This window comes from Ochlerotatus camptorhynchus, unplaced genomic scaffold, assembly GCF_037179485.1.
Source record: "Ochlerotatus camptorhynchus isolate MF236.1 unplaced genomic scaffold, CSIRO-AGI_Acam_v1.1 ptg000099l, whole genome shotgun sequence".
Lineage (NCBI taxonomy): Eukaryota > Metazoa > Arthropoda > Insecta > Diptera > Culicidae > Ochlerotatus > Ochlerotatus camptorhynchus.
This window is the reverse complement of record NW_027040589.1, coordinates 1,852,083-1,875,346: the sequence shown is the minus strand read 5'-3', so window position 1 is coordinate 1,875,346 and position 23,264 is coordinate 1,852,083. Positions and strand designations below refer to the sequence as shown.

The 23,264-nt window shown below is 40.3% G+C and overlaps 2 protein-coding genes across 3 annotated transcripts in view; both read right to left on the bottom strand.

The window, feature by feature from the left end:
- The window catches only part of Glut4EF (Glucose transporter 4 enhancer factor), a 258,287-nt gene that overhangs the window by 18,367 nt on the left and 216,656 nt on the right, over nt 1-23,264 (bottom strand). The window lies entirely within an intron of this gene.
- The window catches only part of LOC135698958 (serine proteinase stubble), a 667,696-nt gene that overhangs the window by 637,450 nt on the left and 6,982 nt on the right, over nt 1-23,264 (bottom strand). The gene's annotated exons all lie outside the window — the stretch shown is intronic.

Sequence of the window (23,264 nt, the reverse complement as noted above, 5' to 3'; positions counted from 1 at the left end):
GCAAAACATGAACTGGAAAGCTGCGGCCAGCAGCTGTTGTCGAGATGAAACCTAACGAGTCATAACATTTTCTTTTATGTTAGTGGAATTTTCAAAGTTTTTTTTTGCTTGAAGTATTTAATTAGCTTTCGTGTAGTTTGCAATGCTTTCGAAAACAAAAACGAATTCATAGGCAAATGGACATTTTGTCTTGAATTTTGTATTGCCAACAAAATTTCAAAAGTACACTCATTGCTGTTTTTGCCTCTATTATTGATCGTGTAATCGCAAATTCAGGGTGGCCATTCAAGCTACGGAAATTAAATTCCCGCTAAATATTGATTGATTTCAGTAACTGATGTCAGTGGCAACAAAGTTTCAGCAGAAAACTGGAGGAAATACAATATAAGTTTTCAGAATTTGGAAAATTTACCAGGCAGATCGCAGATACCATATACTTCATATACAACCCAAGTAACAATTCAAGCTGAACAGTGAGAACAGAAGCTGATTATTGGTTGATTTAAGGTGTACAAAGCTGATTAAAAGCAGGCTGAATATATAGTTGATTATTAGTTGATGAAGCTAATTGCATCCCCATAATTCAACCTCAATAAGTTACCTGATCTAAGGATTGAACAAGCCTTATTTAAGCTTAACACTACTCCACAAATCAGCAATGCACTACAAATATTTTGATAGCCTGATTTGTTAAATGTAGTCAGTTTAACTCGTTGCATTTCCGGCATTTTAGTTCTTCTACATTCACTGCCTACCTTTCTAATCCCAAGCAACGGCAGCAGTAGAGACAAGGTAGAGGAGCTTATTATGAATCGCCCCAGGTAGAAGTGGGCTGCGACGACGTTGGAAGCATTAACATTTATATTTCTGTGTTTACAATTCTGCATTGCTGTATAATACTCTTCCGGTTGCTGTTATTCAATTTAAATTTGACGTGTTTCAAGTTAATGATCATACCTCTTTCCACACATATGCTTAAGTGGTCCAGTAGGTATTACTGATGCCTGTGAATCAGTAACTGCCGGTTCGAATCCCGAAATGAAAAGGTAATTTTTAGACTTATAATAACAATATCAAGAGCCACATGTGAAAAGGGCATACAAGCTTTTTGTAAACAAACCTTTGTAGGCCCTTTTTACACCAACCGAGGGTCGCCCACGCAAACCAACAACATCATCGGGAAGGGGGAAGCTTCCCCTACCCGCTAATGTTAATGGTCTGCGTTGGTGTCATATGGGTGGCGAGAAAAGGGCATAAGAAGGTTTGTTTACAAACAGTTTGTATGCCCTTTTCACACGTTGTTCTTGATATGAATATGTAAATCCAATTAGTTAGTCAGCACCTTGTTGCAGTCCCATAAAAATATATAAGGTATGAAGCGGTCTTAAATTATTTTATTCTTAATAAAACTAGAAGGCTGAACAAGGGTTGGAAAAGACTGTTATTTAATGCCTTAAAAAGCTTATAATTTATATTACTGTTAAGCTTTTGGCTGATTAAAATCACCAGATTTAGATGTTTAAAAGCTGAACAAAGGTTAACGTGGTCTATGTACAACAATTATTCAAACTAAGGCTGAACTAAAATCGATTGAACAACACTTGTTAAGCATCAAATTGTTACCTGGGAATTCAATTCAAAATTATATACAATTTAAAGTTATTTTGGAAATTTCCAACAGGACTAGTGACATCTTAGGCTTGGACAACTTTCCAAATCACGAAGTAAAAAAGCTAGGATATCAAGGGGATAGAAAACTTAGATATACAACCATTCCATAGCAAAATGATAAAGTGGATCTCAGAATTTCTTAAAAAATGTAATTTTCACAAAATTTTAGACCCGCATTTTTTTTTATTTTGTCATTAGGGTAACCATTTCCAGGGTAGTCCAAAAAATCATTTTTTTTAAAGTCTTAAATTTTTATTCTGCCTGAAACCGAAGAATTCAATTATCGAAAGGCTCTTTCGATTTGTATTGAGGTCCCCAAGAGCTGTGTAAAATTTGAAACGGGTTCAAACAATTGGGAACTCGCTTTTAGCGTGCACACTTTACTACCCCGCTGTTGGATTGGTTTGGCCAAGGGTTACTTTGATTTGACCTAGTTTTGAGTTGTTCGTCTTCTTCACTCATTCTAATGGAATAAAATCAAAATACTGAGACCCCACTCTAAATTTAAATGTTAACTATGCTGATTTGAGTGAAAGGTACTTAAATTATGGTATTTGTTTACCATGTAGCTGCGAGTAGGTTTGATACTTATGTCCAACCACTACTCGCTAGATGCGCATCTCAATAGAATAAACCTCGTGGACAGCAACATCTGTCGGTGTGCCCAAGTAACAATTTGGGTTTTATGAGGGTTCTGTAGACCATGATTTAGACTTGTAGAGTGCTTTAAAAAGTTTGGCAATGTACGGATAATTACGCCGCCAGAGAGCTACTTTTGAATACCCTCGAGGCCCAAGGAAGACAACCCTATCAGAGACGTTTTGGCAACCCGCGATCTCTGCTATATGCATTCGATTTATGTGTTTCTGCAAATGTCTAGTATAAGAATTTAATTCGTTTGTTTTTTGTATCTCTTTATTAGATTTTGTTTGTCTTGTCCCCCGTCTCGATGAGTCTCATCGTCGCCCACTGGTCACCATAGCCGATCGAACTCCAGACGAATCTAGAACCACACTACTGTTCATTCTGGCGACATCGCTCTGATGAGACAACAAAACCCTACCCCCAAGCTCCTCCCCTTTTTCCTATCCTTCGACAATGTACCACTCTAGCCTCGGGTACTCCTACTAGACATAGAATAGAATAGTGCATAGAATTAAGTGAATTTTGTTACAAACAAAGTACAATTAATTATCGGCTCCGTAAAGGTAACGCGATTGAGCCTTACAAATAAACGAACTAAATTAGGAGTTTTAATACTTGAGATGGAGAAAAAGATGGTTTCTGCCTCATTGGAGATCCTAAATTGAAAATTTCCCAAGCAACATTCCAAGTTTTATTGAAGCTGTAAAACATTCTTCAAGTCTAAAACATGGTCGACAAGAGTGTGAAAAAACCACAAATACTTGGGTTAGGATCTAGCCTGAAATTTAACTTATTTCATATGATTAATTAAATCGGATTACATCGTAAGGCTTTTCAAAATTAATTTGTTATTGCAGATTAAATCGTATATGAAGTTAAACCAACTCATTTAAAATTAAATTAAAATATGCACGTATATGGCTTCAACTTTTGTACGTATAAGCCATTTATTTGCATTCTATACGAATTGTTTGTTTGTATATATGTTTGTATATCACGGAAACAACTTTGAATATACGTGCATTCTGGTTGTCTGGGTTATCTTATCTAATATTAACTTTGCTTAAGTTTTGCTTTCTCAGGGTGACAACTGAATTTCCATTTTAAAATTCTGGATTTTTCACCGGTTTTCCTGGTTATTAATTCAAAAATATCCCGGTTTCATAAATCAACTTTTTTTTAGAAAATGATTGAAAATTTCTTATAGGAGAATTCACGTATTCTCGGCATGCTAAGCAGCATCCACAATTTTACCAGCAATTTTTTAGCGTCACCCACACATATAACGTGTTTGTTTGTTTACATTTATCTGTACAAAACTTCTCAGGGAAGGGTGACTATTTTCGGCAACCTATTTTTCTTAAGCAACCTTTCCATTTGAACTGCATGTTAACCATTTTGCAGCAGGGTTGCTTCCACTCACTTGCTATAAAAAAATGATTTTCTGAATTTTGAAATCATTAGATGTTAAAATGATATTTTGAACTTGTTAGATACAAGAAGAGGTTGAAAGGCAAGTGTTTGACTCATATAACCTGTCAATTTCGCTACCAGAGTGTTACAATAAGCGATTTTATGATTCGTGAGCGTTCACTCAGAGTGAGCGCTCGCGAGTTGGAAAATTGGTGATTGTGACTATCTTAAAGCGAACTTGACAGGTTTCATGTGTCAAACACTTGCCTTTCAACCTCTTCTTGTATCTAACAAGTACAAAATATGATTATAACAGCTAATGATTTCAAAATTCAGAAAATCATGTTTTTATAGCAAGTGAGTGGAAGCAAGCCTGTTTTGCAGTATGTATGTTTCATTTGATGAAAAATCTGGCATAGCAGGTTTACTCAGTCGTAAAAATGTAATCAGATTGAAGCTGAATGACTAAGGAATCGTTTAAATATATTCAGCAAAGTATTTTGGTGAGAAAATACAACTAAATTAATGTTTGAATGTTGGTTGCCGAAAACAGTCAATAGGTGCCGAGGCCATAATTTACCCCAGTAAATTTATATGTTCCTATTAATTTATTGGGAAATTGGTTTAAATTATCCGCAAATTTTCAATAATTAAAAAATCCAGTTTAAATTTATGATTCTAAAATCAGATTATTTAAAAAACTATTTGAAACAACGCTGCAATTTATTGAGCCCCGTTAAATTTGGATGATTTTGTACTTAGGCTATTATCTCCCCTAAAATCACTAAAATCTGATCCGGGGAGGCCAATTTTATAGTATTAAAACAAAATTGGACTATCAGCAAAGTCGGTTGGCAAAATGAGAGCAAATTGATATTAAAGTTTGCTGTTCCTATCATAATGAAAACTCATTTTGATTTTAATTGTCGCGAAATAAGTTTGATTACATATTGTGTTTTCAGTTTTTTTTTAAATAAAAGCAACTTAACTTCAAGTTCGAAGTGTTGAGATATGTGCAAATTTTACCAGTTTCTCAGAATCCGATCATAATCAGCATTCATTCTGGTGCTGCGTTAGGAGTAATTACTTATATTCTATTCAATTTCCGGTCTCTGAAGTAGGATTAAAATGAACGATTTAGTATCATCAAAAGGATTTTGTCTGAAACCAATCAACCAAGCATGACCACCAGCTTCACCCCAGAATACAAAATTTGTGTTGCTAACCTAATTTTGATTATAAAAAATAAACTACACCTGCAATTAAATAACTAAATCCATAAATTAGAAAAGCTTTTGCTAGTACAGGTTTGAGAGGTATTTCATTTAAAATTCTCGCCCATCTGCAAGACGCATCACTCAAGCTGCTTTTCGCAGAGCTGAGAATGGACAATAATTTCTTCGCTAATTCTTCATCGATTATTCATTTTCCTCTCCCATCCAAACCATGAAAATATCGCTCTCTCAAAATCGGTGAGAACCAGCGAATCCAAACACATAAAGCAAACAACGATACAGACAAAACGGTTGCTACGACTACCATGACAAACTCGCTCTGTAACATAGCTCGATCGGAGTGGTGTAGAAGCATAATGATATACAGCTATCCCCCGAAGAATGCGTTACCCACTGAGTTGCACCCACCGCTTTTTCCCGCGCGGGGTTTCAATCAGTCGGTCTGATTTTTTGCATGTGAGCAGTACCAATGGAGAACTAGCCACTCGCAGAAAATCAGAGCGCTTGGTTGAAAACCCACCGAGACGAAGCGGTGGGTAGAACTCAGTGGGTAACGCGTTCTTCGGGGGAAAGCTGTACACGGATGTGGACAAAAATAGCTTGATCTGAATCGAGAAAAGGCATAGCAAATCATCTTCGGCTTTACTCCGTGAAGCAGCTTGCCAACAATTTGCTCGTTTCCTTCTACCGCCCCGAGTGAGCTGTGTCGCACGAGCTGCTTGTCATGAAAAAAAAGGAAGACAATTATATCGACGGTGAGCATGCATAAGGGCGTAAACGCGATGATCGATTCTCTTCGTCGATTTTCTCTTTTGTTAATAACTCGCTATAACCACAGACAAACAGACGTAACTCTTTGAAAAACTTGTTCTTGAAAACATAGTATCTCAAAACATATAACCTCAGTAACGACATCTCTCTGGCTTCTCGCGGAAAACAAGCTTGCTCACTAACTCGTAAACAATATTGCAAAAAAGTTCTATAGAATGTATAGAAACGTCAAAGTGATCCGATGCCAGCGCTGCGGCGAGTAGTTCGCGGAACTGATAATATTCAAATCAACCGTTAAATGCATGAACGAAGATACACAATGAAGAGTTACGTCTGTTTGTCTGTGCTATAACGTTTCTCGGTGCGTTTACTGTTGCCTTTGATAGCCAATACAATCTGTTGCAACTTTGCATTGAACAAATTCTAGAAAATTGTTTCACTTAGCTGTATTATTTTTAGCTCGTTATTTTATAAATTGCTATTATGGCTCGAGTGACACTTGCCTTTGATAAAAAAAAACCCACGTCTACTGGGCAGGCATCAAAATTATCTGATAAATAGTGATAATATCATCTCTCAGATAGAGGCCTATCACAGTGATAGGTTTCTATCTGATAGATTCTCTCTCAGTCTATCATGATAGAACCCCTATCCCATCTTTGATACTATCATGATAGAAAAAATTATAGATAGACTCAATGATGGGATAGGACAGATAGAAACAATATCATTTCCTTTAGCCACCATCTTGGATTTCAAAATGCCGTCGGACATCGATTCCCCCCCGATACCCAGAAGTCGACATCTTGGATTTCAAAATGTCGTCGGACATCGATTTCCGGTCTCTATACGTCACCACGATTCCGAAAATACCCATATTGAAGGGTATTTGATAATGTTTCCCAGATTTTATTATAACCAGAAGCCGCCATCTTGGATTTCAAAATGGCGTCGGACATCGATTTCCGGTCTCTATACGTCACCACGATTCCGAAAATACCCATATTGAAGGTGCTTCCACCTTCGTTCGAGCGCAGCGCTACTGTACCTTCTTGATATGTTGTCTTCGCTACTAGACGTTATACTTAATTATAATTTAAATGACCGGGTATTCGGCGCATTACGGTAGTTTAGCATTATGAAGAAAAGATCGATCCTGCAAAGATCGATTCTTTTGTACCGATTAAATCGATGGATCGATTCTAGTGCCGTAAATAAAATCGATCCTCCAAGATCAATCTTTTGCTAAAGATCGCCCAATCCTACGGCCATGCAGTTTGATCACACTCGATTTGTGATTTCTCTTTCAACGATTACAAAATAGAGTACCTGACACTGCAAAACATTTGTAGGAAACCAGATTGTGCGTAGTTTCCGATAGATGTCACCGCCAACGACAGCAGTGACATCTGATGGAACATAAATGCAGAAGCTTGACAAAACGATTAATTCCAATAAAAATCCCAAGAAAAATCCAGGATATTATCTCAACGACATTTCGAGATGAATTTCATGTTAATTCTGAGGATAATTTTCCTTGCAGTTCTGAGCCAAGAAAGTGTTGAAAGAATATTTTAAATTTGAAAGGACATAACTTAGCTTTTCTGAGGAATATTTTACGGGAATTTTAAGAAAAACTATTGAGATAAATGAAAAGCAAATTCTCGCGAGAGTACGAAGGTAAATGTACTGTGAACTTCCAACGTATTCTGGAAGGAACTCCTAAAGTATTCTGCACAGAATTCTGAATCTACATATTACGGGGAAACTTTCTGTGAAATACCGAAAAGAATCATGGGAGAATCCTGAGAGTATCTTTCACGCTAAAAGTCACGAGTTTAAATCTCATGTTCGGACAAGTCACAACCCAAGTAACATTGCAAGTTTTATCAAGATTTTAAAGCATTATACAAGTCTAAATAAATCATGAAAAGATCCAAAGAAAATATTGAGTTAATTCAGACATTGAAAATTGTACAAAATTGTACACAGAAATTCAAGTCCAAGATAATTTTTTTTTCAAGATTCTGATACTTTGATTGGTAGCAAATTTAAGAAAACTGTTCAAGATTATGGGCCCAGAAATGTCAAAATGTCGGACATCAGACATCGGAAAACTTTCTAAGATTGCCAAAAATAGGAATCGTTTGACATTCTCACTGGAATCATTTGCGATAATCTTGGACGATCTTGAAATGGACAGATTTCTGAAACTCTAGGACATTGCTATCTATTTTAGAGCTCAGACTTAATTTTTGGTATTCCGTAAAAGTTCAGAGTTCCAAGTTTGAAAATACATTCAAAATATATAAATATTCTCGGTTATTTCCCGGTTGTATTCGATTTCTGCTAATTCCAGATATTCCCGGTATTCTATATAATAAGAATTCAATTTAAAACCTGAAGAAAAATCTTACTAACAAGAGCAAAGGTGCTTGATGACATTTTATATTTAGCATAAGTTATAAAGGGTGTCCACGATGAAATTGCCACACTATGAAATTGCTCTAACTTTTTAACCGTTGGGTAGAATTTAATGAAAATTTGGGTGGATTTAGTTCATAGTGCATTATTTACATCCTGCAAGTTTTAAAGTCCTGTGATCAAAACTCGCGGAAATGGAGTCGAAAGAACAGCTCGTGCGTGATAAAATCTTGCGCATTCATCACGAGAACAAGGATCTCTCGCATCGTTCCATCGCTAAAACGTTGGGAATCGCGAATTCCACGGTGTCGCGAGTGATTAAGCGGTTCGAAGAACGGTTGACCATCGATCGGAAGCCCAGAAGTGAAGGAAAAAGTATTCCGTACAACACCAAAAATCACACCCGCGTAGTTGGGGCCTTCAACCGAAATCCGAACGCCTCCGTTAGGGATGTGGCTAAGAAGCTGCACCTAAACCGAAGTTTTGTCCAGAAGGCCAAAACTAAGGCTGGGCTTCGAACGTTCAAGGTACAAAAGGCCCCTAATCGCGACGAGAAGCAGAACAAGTCGGCCAAAACCCGTGCCAGCAAGTTGTACCTCAACATGCTGACGAAAGTTGAATGCTGCATCATGGACGACGAAACATATGTGAAGGCCGACTTCAAACAGATCCCCGGCAACCTGTTTTTCACGGCCAAGGATAAGTTCAGCGTTCCGGAGCATGTCCGCACTCAGAAGATGTCCAAATTTGCGAAGAAATTCCTGGTTTGGCAAGCCATCTGCACGTGCGGGAAGCGGAGTGCACCTTTCGTGACCCAGGACACGATGAACGGACAGGTGTACATAAAAGAGTGCCTCCAGAAGCGGCTGCTTCCTCTCCTGAAGGCCCACAACGTCCCAACAATCTTCTGGCCGGATTTGGCCTCATGCCACTACTCCAAGGACGTGCTGAAGTGGTATGCGGACAATAAGGTCAATTTCGTGCCGAAAATGTTCAACCCTCCCAACACTCCGGAGCTCCGCCCCATCGAGAAGTACTGGGCAATTATGAAGCAGCACCTTCTTAAACGACCTAAGGTAGTGAAGACAGTCGAGGAACTGAAGAAAGTATGGGTTTACATGCAAAAAACGGTTGATTCACAGGTTGTGCAGAATCTTATGGCCGGGGTTAAGGCCAAGGTGCGGGCATTTGCGTATGGACTGTAAATAAAATACGAGTAAAATGGTAAAATGAAGTTTAATAGTTATTTCTCAATCCCTGAAAATTTGATGGCAATCGGATGAAAACTCGAATTTTGCGAATCAATTTTGTGTGTGGCAATTTCATCGTGGACACCCTTTATTAACATTGTTAAATTATTGCTTTTTATTAATTATGCATATCCTTCAAAAAATTTGTTTGCTGATTTCTGAAGTGGTTCATTCTCAATCCTTGATAATCTAGTTAGTTTATTTTTCCAAAAATTACTGCAATTTGTTCGTGCTCAGCATTTTCTTAAAATTGATTTCCCTTCTTCCCATCCATTCCCGTCACGCCAGAAACCCCAATACAACAGCTGCCATTTCGTGGATAAGCCGCTCTATCCGGGAAGCCGGCATTTTACCCGCAAATTTTTGTATTCAAAGAAAGGTAGAGTAGGCACACCATTCATTGCGGTTGCCACACATATACCAACAAGTGCAAGCCTGGCATCGGCGCATGGGGCAGGGAAGGGCAGTTGCACTATAATGCTGTTTCTGTGAACGAGCACCACGAACGGGTAGGCAGCGGCAGCCTAGGTAGGCGGAATGCGCGGGTGCAATATTTTCAAGGGAACAGTTAACAGGGAACCGAGTCAGCGTAAATATTGATTGACCTAGTTAGGAAGCCGAGGAGCATCCGTCGTCGTCGTCGTCGTCGTCAACATGAGTTCCGGGTGTGGTGAGATCACGAAAAGAGCGGAGGAGGGAGGTAGTTTGTTATTGTTTTGTTTACTGCACTGTTTATTTGTGTGATTGTTGTGATCTGGATCTAGTAAGACTTGGGCACGCAACGCAGTAAGACGGCGCTCTATTCCAAGTGTGTGGTTGAAAGCAGGATGGAAATAATCAAATTTTAATGCTTCGTGATAAAGCGCCAGGCAGCCACCTCCTGGAGCTGAAAGTTGAATTTTACGGGTGTTTTTTTTTTAATTTTATTTTGTGGTTCCGTTCGTGAACACGACGCCTACTGGGGTGTTGAGTGCGAAAAGTGAGAGTCCTATTTATCTCGTGGATCGGCTCATTACGGGGAGCGGGGAACGGGGAAATGGTTTTCCTTTTCCTGCTCTTTTGGAACAGTTGAGCAAATTTACGGTTAATTATTTGCTGGGAAGCTTGTACAGGGCAAATAATGCGTTTGCTTTCGGGTAGGCTTGAGACTGTTTGTTTGTATTTTTTTTAGAATATGATGGGAGTGGGGTGTGGGGTAATAGAATTTTCGATAAATTAGGAAATGTGCTGATGGTAAGTTATTCAGCCTTCTTCAAAGACTACCGGCATTCGTATAACAAGTCACAGATAGAATCTAACTACAGATGAAGTCCTTCGGAAGACTTGAACTCATTGGACCACAATAAAGTCATATATGGTTAAATTTGTCACGCCAAAGGAAAAAACGTTCCAATTTGAATTTCTCTAGAATTAGCATTTCCTACCCCCTGAAATCCCGGGTAATTTACAAAACAATCAAGTTTCCCGATTCCCGAGAATCTGATTCCGTTTCCCGGCAAATTGCCATTTTGTTTAGAAAATTCATGCATGAGTGTGGGCGTCTTAGTGGAATACTGGTATAATTTCTGGAAAATTTGCTTCCGAGAATTTGAGTTTCCGTGGGATAGTCGACAGAAACTTCCGGGGGAATTTTGTTAAAACCTCTAAGAGAAGTTGAAAAAAAATTCCCGAGGAAACTTCTGTAGCTAATCGGAAGAAATATTCAGTCGAAAGCGGTAAAAATTCCGATCAACGAACTTCCGCGATAAGTCTGAATAAGGTTCCGGTAAAAATCGGACTGAAAGAAATTGAACAGGAAGGCGGAAGGCAACAATTCTGTTTTGAGGATGGTGGAAGAAACTTTCGCGGGGAATTTAAGGAAACTGTCGAAAGATGTCGAAACCAATTTCTGGGTGAAATTTTGGAAAAACTTTCGGGAGAAGTTGGAAAACACTTCCGGAGGGAGCTAGAAAGGTTTCTGACGGAATTTTGGAGACAGTTCCAGAAACTTTCGGAAGTAGTCAGTTACTACTTCCAGGGAAGTCGGAAGCCGCGGGAGAACCTTTCGGTATTAGTTTAAAAATATTTCCGAGGAAGTTTGGAGCAGCTTCTTGATGAATTCGAAAAAGCAATCTGCGAGATTTCTAAAATACGCTCCCTGAAGTTGGAAAAGCTTACTGAGGAAGAAGGAAGTTGTAAAAAAAATGTCCAGGCACAGATCAGAGAAAGCTTCTGGAGAATGTCGGAAAATCTTCCAACGTAAGCCAGAAGAGTATTAAGTGGCAGTTTGTCAAACGCAAATCTTCTCGTTGAAACCGAAATCTTCCAGAAGAAATCCAGAAGACAGATATTTCCGATTCAAAAAATAACTCTGGAAGATATCAGGAGAAGCTTCGGAAAAAAATCTGGAGAAGTTTCCAAGGAAAATCGGTTGAAATTTTCGGAAGAAGTTCAAAGAAACCAGCGAGATAAGCTTTGGAATGAGGTCGTCGGAAATACTTTCCAGGAGAAACCAGAAGAACATCTTTCGGCCTATTCTGTGCGGCGTGTGAGGCGAGGTGACAGTGAAGTGACAATTGTCACCTCGGGTGAGGTGACTCTCCGTGCAAATCAAATGGAGAGTCACCTCACCCGAAGTGACAATTGTCACTCCAACATCACTTCACTGTCACCTCACCTCACACACCGCGCAGAATAGGTCCACTTAAGAAATAACTGAGGGAAGTAATTAGCAGCAATACTCCTACACACTAAGAAAATTTCATGTAAATTTAGGTGCTTTGGGATTGACATATACGAGCGTCAATTTTGACATAAAATTGAGTCATAACATATGCGAAATCCAGTTCAATCAAACGTACTTTTCGTCGAGTAATGAACTTTTCAGTCTTGGAGCGTTTAATTTTACATGACATGTTTGTTTACGTATCATCCAAAAATGAATTTCGTCACGTGTGAAATTAGTTATTTTTAAGTATGTGACTAGACGACCATGCGTCGTGACCATGTTACAGTCGCTATAAATCGATGGAGACGCATGGTAGTTTAGTTGCATAGGAGTATTGAGCAAAAACCCAAAACTTGGAGCGCTACTTCGTCGTAATCGCCCATTTGCGTTCTATCGATCAGAAAAGATCAATAATATCAATACTAGGTTTGTTCCGATGCGTTAGTTCATTAGCTACAACATAAATCCTATTAGAGCGCATTGTATGAATATGCACGCTCATTGTTCTCAAAACAAAAGAAGCGCTCCTAGCGAATCCCCTTTTTCTACGTTCATCCGCATGACGAAGAAAATCTAATGGCGTTTCAATGCATTAGGACGGAATTGAAACTCGTAAGACGAAATTAGAATCAAGAAGCAGTATTAGATTTTAAACAATATCTCAACAATTTGTGACTCTTTATAAAATCCAACGATACGTATGGAAAGGTGAATAAATTTAGAAGCCTCCATCTACAAACTATGAAAACCATAAAAAACAAATACAATCAATGTTTTTCAACACAATAACAACACAATAACAACACATTTTAATATAATTATATTTTTCCTAAAAAGTATTGCCAATTACATTTCATTTGATATTTTGATATTGGAAACCGGCTTAGTGGTTCACAAGTTATGATTTTTTTTAAAAGTCATTTTTGAAAAAATAATGATTTTTTGGACCACCCTAACATGAAAATGGTCACCCTAATGACAACATTAAACAATACGGGTTTAACATTTTGCGATAAGGAAAAATTTGATGAAATTTTGAGACACTGAACCAAACTACACGCAACAACCATTTAACGAAAAGTACCACGGTACCATAGAATACTATTCAATATTTTTGGAATCGATCAACTGGATTCGGAGATATGACCGACACATGTTAAGCTGAATACGGGCCTTAAGACAAGAAACAAACTGAAACGTGCCAGATATATCATGCGACACATAAAAAGACAAGAGAATTCGAAAAGAACATCAATGGTGGCCATATGGTATGCCCTGGACCAAGTTGGCTACACCCGGATATGTTCCGGACACCCCCGGAGAAGCGACTGGGACCAAAATCCATCATTCGACACCTCAAACTACATGAGAATTCAAAACTTGCTTTAATGATCAAATTAGTCACATCCAGACATATTCCCGGCACCCCCAAGGAAGTGGCCAGTTTCTAACTTGGACCAAACCACATCATGCGACGCCTCAAATCACAAGAGGATTTGAAAACAAAATCAATGGTGGTCATATTGTATGCCCTGGACCACGTTGGCCACACCCGGATATGTTCCGAGAACCCCCGCGGAAGTGAAAAGTTGCTAGTTTTGATGAAAACCCATCATGTGCACCTTAAAGCATGAGAATTCACAAACCAGGTGCCCATATTAAATGCCCAGGACCAAAATAGGCATATCTAGAAGTGTTCCGGGCAACCCCCAGGGAAGTGGCCAGTTTCTGGCTTGTTCTAAACCACATGTTGCGACACCTCAAATCACATGAGAATTCGATATCAAAATCAATGGTGGCCATATTTTAAGCCCTGGACCTCGTTGGCCACACCTGGCATGTTCCGAGCACCCCCGCGGAAGAGACAAGTTTTTAGCTTGAACCAAAATCCATCATGCGCACCTGAGAGCACATGAGACTTCACAAACCAGGTGCCCACATTAAATGCCCAGGACCAAAATAGTCATACCTAGAAGTGTTCCGGGCAACCCCCAGGTAAGTGGCCAGTTTCTAACTCGGACCAAACCACATCATGCGACACCTCAAATCACATGGGAATTCGAAAACAAAATCAATGGTGGCCATATTGTATACCCTGGACCACGTTGTCCACACCCGGACATGTTCCGAGCACCCCCGTGGAAGTGAAAAGTTTCTAGTTTGGACGAAAACCCATCATGCGCACCTCAAAGCACATGAGAATTCACAAACAAGGTGCCATATTGATTGCACAGGACCACAATAGTCACATCCAGACATGCTCCGGGCACCCCCAGGGAAGTGGCCATTTTCTAACTTGGCCTAAACTACATCATGCCACACCTCAAATCACATGAGAATTCGAGAACAAAATCAATGGTGGCCATATTGTAAGCCCTGGACCACGTTGGCCACACCCGGACATGTTCCGAGCACCCCCGCGGAAGTGAAAAGTTACTAACTTGAACCTAAATCCCTCATGCGCACCTCAAAGCACATGAGAATTCACAAACAAGGTGCCATATTGAATGCACAGGACTACAATAGTCACATCCAGACATGTTCCGGGCACCCCCAGGGAAGTGGCCATTTTCTAACTTGGACCAAACCACGTCATGCGACACCTCAAATCACATGAGAATTCGAGAACCAAATCAATGGTGGCCATATTGTATGACCACGTTGGAAACACCCGGACATGTTCCGAGTACCCCCGCAGAAGAGACAAGTTTTTAGCTTGGACCAAAATCCATCATGCGCACCTGAGAGCACATGAGACTTCACAAACCAGGTGCCCACATTAAATGCCCAGGACCAAAATAGTCATACCTAGAAGTGTTCCGGGCAACCCCCAGGTAAGTGGCCAGTTTCTAACTCGGACCAAACCACATCATGCGACACCTCAAATCACATGAGAATTCGATATCAAAATCAATGGTGGCCATTTTTTAAGCCCTGGACCACGTTGGCCACACCCGGACATGTTCCGAGCACTCCCGTGGAAGTGACAAGTTTCTAGCTTGGACCAAAATCCATCATCCATCACCTCAAAGCACATAAGAATTTGAAAACAAGGTGCCATATTAAATTCCCAGGACCACAATAGTCACATCCAGACATGTTCCGAGCACCCCCAGAGAAGTGGCCAGTTGCTGACTTGTGCTAAACCACATGATGCGACACCTCAAATCACATGAGAATTCGATATAAAAATCAATGGTGGCCATATTTTAAGCCCTGGACCTCGTTGGCCACACCTGGCATGTTCCGAGTACCCCCGCGGAAGTGAAAAGTTGCTAGTTTTGATGAAAACCCATCATGCGCACCTTAAAGCACATGAGAATTCACAAACAAGGTGCCATATTAAATACCCAGGACCACAATAGTCACATCCAGACATGTTCCGGGCACCCCCAGGGAAGTGGCCAGTTTCTAATTTGGATCAAACCACATCATGCGACACCTCAAATCACATGAGAATTCGAGAACAAAATTAATGGTGGCCATATTGTAACCACGTTGGTTAGGCAAATTTATCGCATTCTTGAACTTAGCGAGACTTCTGACTTAAAATACGGTGTATTTAAAAGATCTCAGATTTATAAAAAAAAAATCATGACACTTGGACTTGGACAACATTTCAGGATTCCGATACTTCACTCCAAGTGATGAAAATGCCAAATGAATTGAGGAGAACCGTAGTGGAATTCTAGGTATAGCTTTAAGGTAATTCTGGGTTGAACAACCAATTAAAATTGAGTGGAAATTTCTGGTAATTTTGAGATTTATTTCCAGAAAATTTTAAGGAAACCTAAAGATGAATTCCAAACTAGACTATTATCGAAGAGAACATATCAAGAAGACTGGCAACTTTTTGGGTCAGTTCTGGTATGTACTCTCTTCGGTCCCAAGCTAATCGATTCACCCCTCGAAACATAGGAAAATCCACGAACCCCTCATTTTATCTGTCAAACTTTCATAGAGAATCAAAACAAACATAGTGTAGTACTAGAATTCCGACTAGAATGGGATACGTTAATCGTTCGCTTGGGACCAATTGGCTAGTCAAGTAGTGAACCAATTTAAAATCGATAGTTTCGTATTGATTGTTGGTAGCGCTGCGCTCGAGCGAAGGTGGAAGCAACGCATAGAAAAATTAGCAAATACACAAACCTTTCTTCTGAGGATGGAACCTTTGCCATCCAATTCTATAGGAGCATTTACCTTTGAGCGACAGATGACGCGCACAATACCGATTGTATGAGAAAATGGAAGAGTTGTCAGTCTTCTTGATATGTTGTCTTCGCTATTATGGAGATTGTGAGTAGTATTCGAGCGAACTCTAAAGCAAATCGGAAGGAATTTCAGGGAGCATTATCAGGGAATTGGAAGGAGTAGGACTACAATCTTGAAACAACGCCTAATGATCACCTCTTTAATGTTGATAAATCCATTAAAGAAGGAAAATTTCTGAAGGGAGCTGCTAGGAAATATGGATAATAGTTCCAAGGGAATCTAATTATTAGTATAGCCCAAACAATTATTTGCAGAAGTTCAAGCTAGTTTGAAGATAGTTTCAAGAAAATTCATAAGACATTTGAGGAAATTTCAAGGAGTTTCCGGAAGCGTTTGGCCGGAAGTTTTAAGCATATTATGAAAGATTCTCTGAGAAGTCTTCCAGGATATTCTGATGAAATTTGCCAGGGAAATTCTATGGAGAGTGTCAAAAGAAATCCAAGAAAACTCTATGAGATCCACTGTAGGGCATTTTGAGAAGAATTTCAAGGAAAATATGAGAATAATTCTCATGGAATTCTGAGGTGATATCGAACGAAATTATGGTATTATATTATTCTAAATTCTAAATAGCACACCGGAAAATTTCCGAGGATTATTCTAGGTAAGTAGGGAGAAAATTTTGGAGAGAAATTAAAGCAACATTTTGAATTCTTATGAATACGAATATAAATGTAGAGTAAATCAAGAGCTTTCTGGAGGGAATTCAGTTCTGTACAAAATTCTAAGACTATTATGGAGAAAATTTCTAGAGTTTACCGGACAGAACTAAACGATTGTTAAGTGGAATCCTGGAATTAAAAGAAATTCCTAAGTCATTTTGGAATGGTCCTAAGGAAATCCTTGAGAAATTTGCAAAGATATAATGAGATGTATGATTCAAACAAACAATTTAGCAATTTCAAACATTGAACATTTTTCAAGATTCCGTGCTCAGAAATTGAAGATTCACAATTAACTAAAAATCACAAAATTGTCTGACTTTGTTTGAGAACAACTTTAAAGATGCAGGTTTTCGAAAACTGTTCAAGATTATGGGACCAGAAATTTCAGAAAAGTGTCATAGTAAGGAATGTTAGATCTCAAACCACTATAGATGTACATTCTATATCTCAGAAAAGGATAAGTTTGCTAGATTCTGTGACGTGATAAGTTTTCAACGTTCAAAAGCTATTTAAAATACCAGACTCTGAGACATTGTATTTTTTTTAGATCTCAGAATTGTTGGTACCCTCTACTATGGAAAAGTAAAAATTGCAGCTGTCTTCAAATTCAAGATTCTACTGATACTAATTCATAACATAACTCGATTAATATAGGAACAAACTAATATTATAAGCACAGACAAACAGACTTGTGTATCTTCGTTCACGCATTTAACGGTTGATCTGAATATTATCAGTTCCGCGAACTACTCGCCGCAGCGCTGGCATCGGGTCACTTTGACGTTTCTATACATTCTATAGAACTTTTATGCAATATTGTTTGCGAGTTAGCGAGCAACCTTGTTTTCCGCGAGAAGCCCGAGAGATGTCGTTACTGAAGTCCTATGTTTTCAAGAAAAACTTTTCAAAGAGTTGCGTCTGTTTGTCTGTGTTATAAGCATCTAATCATGTTTCCGATGATTTCCATTGTTTTCGATTTTTGCTGTAAAAAAAAAAAAACTTTAGCAACGATTCAAGAGCGAATGTCCATTTGTCCAAATTAGATTTCTTCCTCCAAAAGTTTCGATACCAGCTTTCGATTTTTCTCCAAGATACAGTAGTTATCGTGGTTTTCTCTTATATATTTTAGCCTACAGTTTTATTTTCGAAAACACAAACTTCATCAAACCTGCTTTCCTCCTTGACATAGAAGGTGATTGTAAAGAAAATTGCCAATCCCTCATCTGAAACCTAATCTAAAGAATTTCGTCGTCCTTTGATCCTGCCACGTCAGGCAACGTAAACCCGTGAGCCCCTCAAATCCTACCGTTTATTCCGCCTGACTTGATTGCCTCAGCAATTAACGATCGATACATTCCCAACCCAGTCCTATCCCAACGAACCCTCCCCCGGAGCTCCCCCCAACGCAATCTCCCTCGAATTACAACTCTTCTGCATATGTAAACAAAGCCAGCCCCCTGCTGGAAGGAGCCTTTCCTCAGCTGAACTTCGATTTCTTTGCTCTGCTTTCCGGATTTTCCACATCCCTTCCGATAACAAACAAACAGTCAGTCCCCTGCCCGCCGCACGGCAAGCGGGGAAAAACTTTGCAAATCAAGAATTTCCCGAAAAATTCACTCCTTTTGCTGTGTGTTGTTTTTCCCAATTACTATCACCCTGGGCAAACAAAGAAAGCGGTTAGGAACATATTAAGGGCTTTTCCCGGATGGAAAACAGAACGCACAATATTCGCGCGAATCATATGAGTTCGTGTGCAGGGCCGGGACCGGCATCGCGGGAAATGGCGGAAAAATCGATCCGTTAGAGGCATTTACATGGTTCATTCTGAGAAAAAAAAAAAACAGAAGAACCAGCTCCCGGTTGTTCCATGATGTGTGTGTGTTTGTGTGTGCCCCATCGCCATCGTCATCGCATTAACTGTGTGCTGATTCTGGCTTTTCCGATTCCCTTCACCTCTCACGGCATGCCACTCACACTTTCGCACCGCTCGTCCGAACCGACAGTAAATAGGTTGCACAAACACCACGCCATCCATCTATGTGGCCCTTTACAATGTAATACAATTTATGTACCACCCCAACACTTTGGCTTCCTCGCCTGGTGGGTGGCTATCCCGGTGTATCCCGAACTCGCCCATATTTGGACGGTATATAGGAAGCGAGTGCCCCCACAAGGGGATTATTCCTGGTCTATTTTATTTTGCAAAATATCCTCCATCGCCACCAGCAGCCATAAATGGGATGAAAGCAGCAGCATCGGTGATCCCGAAACCTACTTATCCAGAGGAGAGGGAACTCACCGCGACTGACCTGTTCCAGTTTATGGCGCTGCTACTGCACGCTCCAAGTGGGCGCTGATTTGTTTTGTTTTCCCAACACTAAACTTCGACCCATGAGTGCCCCTCCATCGCATCGGTTTGTGCGTGAGTGCCTTCGCAGGTACATGGTAGGCCGTGCCGTGCGTGACATCAACGTAGCATAAATTATGCTATGCTGTGAGCAGTCGGCAGCATGGGGGAAGCTTTTTGGATGTAAGCTCGCTTCCTGCTGGTGGTGACGGCGATGGTGGCAGCGGTAGCCATTTTAGAATTCGTTGTAAGGACCTTCCTCAACTTTCGGCAACTTTGGAGTTGGAATTGTAGGGTCGGACTCGTAAGTCATTAATCTTTCCTGTCGTGAAGCGGGCACTAACGATAGGTAGAACGAAATTATTCTTAATTATGTAGCGAGTTGTTTGCAGAGGATTTGAGGGATTATGACTGGTTTGGGGATGATTGGAGCTTTCCTTTCGACGAGGGGCAGTCGGAGATACAGAAACATTCGGGACCTTGGTACGTGGGTGGATCCTTTCGGTCGACTTAATTGAGATGAATGAAGACGTTATTGAAAAAAGTTTTTCGATAATTACTTCGCTTCGAACTCGTTCTGAATGTTACGAATTGTATTTGTTGGGTTGCTATGCATTATTCGAACTGGTGAGCATTTAAGGAACTTACTAATGAGAAAGCATGCGATGAAAACTTTGCGACATTCACTTTTTCCGGTTTAAATCACAAATATTTCCCAATTGTAAATATTCAGCAAGAAACGGAAGTACTTTTTTTTTAAATGTGACCAAGGGATTGCTCACTACGCACAGTGTTGTTACGACAGTATTTTGTTAAAGCATGATAACCGATAAGTTTAGTGTGTAAGCCCAAAACTAGAAACCCAGAATGAGTATTCATCGACGACCGTGCACCACCGAAACGTCATGCTGCATGGGCATCTAGCTTGAAACCTAAACAAGGTACAACGATTCGCTTGCGCTACACACACAAACACACACAGAGAAGGAGCGAGAAAGTGAGAAACGCATCGTCATCGTCAGTTCGTTGCCGGTGTTCAAACACGAAAGTCGCTTGCGCTTCTCGTAGTGCATTGCTGACGGTCGTAAAGTTGCCTAAACGTTGTGGTAGGGGCCATATTTGCACCTTGGAAAAGGAACAGAGCAGTTTACTGGATCAACCGGCGAACCAAGAAACCCTCTGCCTCACGCACCTTTCGTTCCGAAAAGGTGCAACCTCAAATGCAAAGCACGACCAGGTAATATTCCGGATTCATTAGTTTTCGCGTCGCAGATCGGAACGACTTCACACGGCAAAGTATCCAAAACCATCGGCCTGCAGTGAAGCTACCCGCATGGAATAATCGTGGGACACAATCCAGCGCATACGATACCCGGAAAAGCGCGCATCACAAGCAACAAGGTAGGACACGTCAGCAAGGTAGTCCGGACATTTCTAACCTCAATCTCGATAGGCAGATTCGACCACAGCATCAACGCCTCGAAGTGTATCAAGGAACGATTGCTGTGGAGGTTCGTGGCAAACAAGGTACGGGACACCGACGGTGGAAGCGCATGCGAGACCACCGATCTGCGCTCGAGGAAAGCGAACAAAAGGACGACTCACTTTCGGAAGGCCACGGTGCAGCAAATCGGCTGCGAATAAAAACTCGCTACTTGCTGAGAGAGAAAGCGTGCAGTCTGTGGCCGGGAGCCTCGTAGGAGAACGCGGTGTGAGCGGAAGAACAACAGCGCAACATAGAATTAGCGATAAGTACCCTCCGGGACCGTGAGTCCTCCAACCTAGTTCATTAAGACGTTTGTAGCTAGGGAAATGCAGAGAAAAGGGGAAGGAAGAAGGAGATAGGAAAGTGGGAATGTTATGATGGGAAGTGGGAGAAAATAAAGCCACTATAATTCGTATGGTATGGATTTGAGCTGGTGCATTTGCTTCCAGTGTTTGTTTTGTGAGAGTCGCTTTCGGTAATTTGCTCTACCATACCGGGTAGTCTGCGAGACTGTAACAGTGTGCCAAAAAAAAAACAGATGGGCACACGTGGGCACTTTCATTGGCACCCATGGTTCAAAATTTTCATGATATTTAAAGCTACTGGCTCTGTATCAAAATGTTAATTATTGTTGTTGACACAATCCAATTTTTGGCTTCATAACTTCAACCTTGCAAAGCTGCCAATTCCACTGTTTATGTCCTATGACCAGTTCACCAAAACAAATTGTAAACCCCACATCGAGAAACTCTTTCGTCACCGACATAGCAGAACAGACATCAAACAACTCTGGAGTCATCTGCTACACCTAGGATCTAACCAGACATCCATCGCCATTAGGTTTCATCATCGGGTCTACAGTCTGGTAGGACACCAGCTCTCTGTCAGGTAACAAGACTGGCATATGTCTGGCCGAAGACGCCGGCGATACTGCGCCCTTTAATTTTGTGCAACATATGGTACATCAACTATTCAAGTTATAGCGGTATGGTTTTGAGTTTGGTTGGTTGAATTAGTATGAAGTTTGAGCAGTTTTAATGAAACGCTTCTTATTTGACTTTCTATCTTTAAACTAAATTTATTGAAGCACAATGCACGGAATCAGCTGATTTATTTCTCATGTGTAGTCAAAACATTGACCTTTGAAACATCGTGAGCAGATTTAAGTCAAATCTAAAGCTTTTCTAATAAATTATTTTTGACTACAAATATATAAAATTTCAGGTAACTCGGTTTATTTTACTTCAAGAAATAACACTTTGAAAAAGGGCAGTCAAATAAAAAGCGTTTTACTAAAACTGCACAAACTTCCTTCAAACTCACTTTATCGGTCAATCCAGATTATCCGGAGAACCAGAATATGGCCACTTTACCCCAAAATATAGTTTCCACTTATAACTCTGTCAATAGCGGATGGATTTTAATTTATAACAAGCCAATTGATTGTAATTTTTTCTACGAATCTGCTAAAATGAACACTTTATCAATTTTCAATAGGTCACTATTGAAAGTTACACAAATTTCCAAGCGCTTTCCCTAACACAGATTTCAAAATCGAATTCCATCCGGTCTCGCCGAACGGTGATTTTTCAATCACCATGTGTGGTGGTGTCCGGTCGGTCGTCATCAACTACAGCAGCAGCAGCAGTGCTTTCGGCACGTGGCGTTGAACATTGTTCTCCAGTACACAACGAAAGGCTACCCGCAAGCAGCTCGCTGCAGCCCACATGAGCGTTCATTCACCCCGAAGAAGGAGGAAGAAGCCACACCGCTACTGATCGGATTCAGTAGCTCTTCGTGAGTCGCTGTGGGCCATCTATGCCAAATCGTATGTCAGTCCCCATAAGTTTAAATCTAACATGCCATGTATTTTTAAGGCAACATTGGGGGCAGGGTTCTGCATTTTCGTAACAAAGAAAAGAAAATGAACTCTCCGCAGAATCCATTCATTTCGAGCAATATCATTTTCGTGTAAGTCATCGTGTTTCTTGTTATCGAGTCACGATGAACATTCCTCTTTTGAAACATGACAGAACTATCACTTGTTTCGTTCGTCAAGTGTTTCAGTTCATTTCATTTGAAGCAAAAACTTGTTTCAACTGACGCAATGAATGCCTCGAAAACTGCTTCCTTCGTTTTTTTTCCACTTTCACTTCAATTCGGGGCTCATTCGACCTGACGACGCAGGCATCAAAATATAGTATCCGGATAGTATCCGTTGCCGATTCGGATTATATGTTGTATTAAATTAACGAGGCCATTCTGGAGTCCAAGATGGCACCCATCCGGGTCAGAGAAAGTCTCAAATACCCTACAATACGGGTATTTTCAGAACGGGGACGACGCGAAGGTGCCGAAAATCGATATTCGACGTT